Source organism: Otolemur garnettii, unplaced genomic scaffold, assembly GCF_000181295.1.
Source record: "Otolemur garnettii isolate 467f Iridium unplaced genomic scaffold, OtoGar3 scaffold00279, whole genome shotgun sequence".
NCBI lineage: Eukaryota > Metazoa > Chordata > Mammalia > Primates > Galagidae > Otolemur > Otolemur garnettii.
This window is the reverse complement of record NW_003852674.1, coordinates 1042856-1043710: the sequence shown is the minus strand read 5'-3', so window position 1 is coordinate 1043710 and position 855 is coordinate 1042856. Positions and strand designations below refer to the sequence as shown.

The window sequence follows — 855 nt, the reverse complement described above, 5'->3', positions numbered from 1 at the left end:
AGCCATTGTTTCTTCAGTGTGTTCACAGACCCAGAAGGGATGTTTTCAAGCTGCATCCCTTACAGGTTAGGGTTTTCAGAAAAGCAGGAAACTGCTCAGGTAAGAAATTTAGCAGCTGGCTTAGCTAACCTCTTTTTATTCTACCTTGCTCAACTTATTTCTATGTTTTTCCCTTTTTCTGGGGATGTTTTCCCTTGCCAAGAATGGGGTCTTCAATCCCCATTGTCCCTGCAGTAGATGCCTGAGGCCTTTTAACTTGCTGTAGAGATCTGGCATAAAGTAACAGCTGTTCATTTGTAAAGGAGTTTGCATGACTCAGCCTCTAGGCTTCACTTCTCCTTCTAGTGAGGAGCTGAGGGGTGGCCCTATGAGGTACCTATATGTAAAGGAAAATATTTTCATATGAGTGGAATCATAAAATATTTGTCTTTATGCTTATTTCATTTATCAGTAACACTTTAAGATTCATTCATGTTGCACAATGTATATGAATTTCATCCCTTTTGAAGGCTAAGTAATATCACTTTGTACATACTACACTTTATGTATTCATTTATCTGCTGATGATTATTTGGAGTGTTATGACATTTTGACTTTTATGGGCAATGTAGCTATGAATAGTAATGCAGAAGTGTGTTTGAGTTTTTAATTTTAATTCTTTAAACATCAAAAACGTTTTTCAAAAAGTTTTTTGAAATTCTTCCGAATATCTTCACTAAGTTGAAACAAATACATTTGTAGTGTAAGTCACTGAGATTTGGGAATCTAGTATGTTAAGTCTTATGACAGGACTTAGTGTAAGCAGATTGGCACACTTTTCTTACTTTTTATAATTTTATTGTTTGATGATTTATA

The 855-nt window shown here is 35.0% G+C and overlaps 1 long non-coding RNA gene across 1 annotated transcript in view; it reads left to right on the top strand.

The window, feature by feature from the left end:
• The first annotated feature begins 14 nt into the window (after positions 1-14).
• LOC111722576 overlaps positions 15-855 on the top strand; it is a 20418-nt gene continuing 19577 nt past the window's right edge. Inside the window, exon 1 of the long non-coding RNA XR_002771328.1 lies at positions 15-99. This is a non-coding gene — a long non-coding RNA (uncharacterized LOC111722576). The remainder of the gene's footprint in view (positions 100-855) is intronic.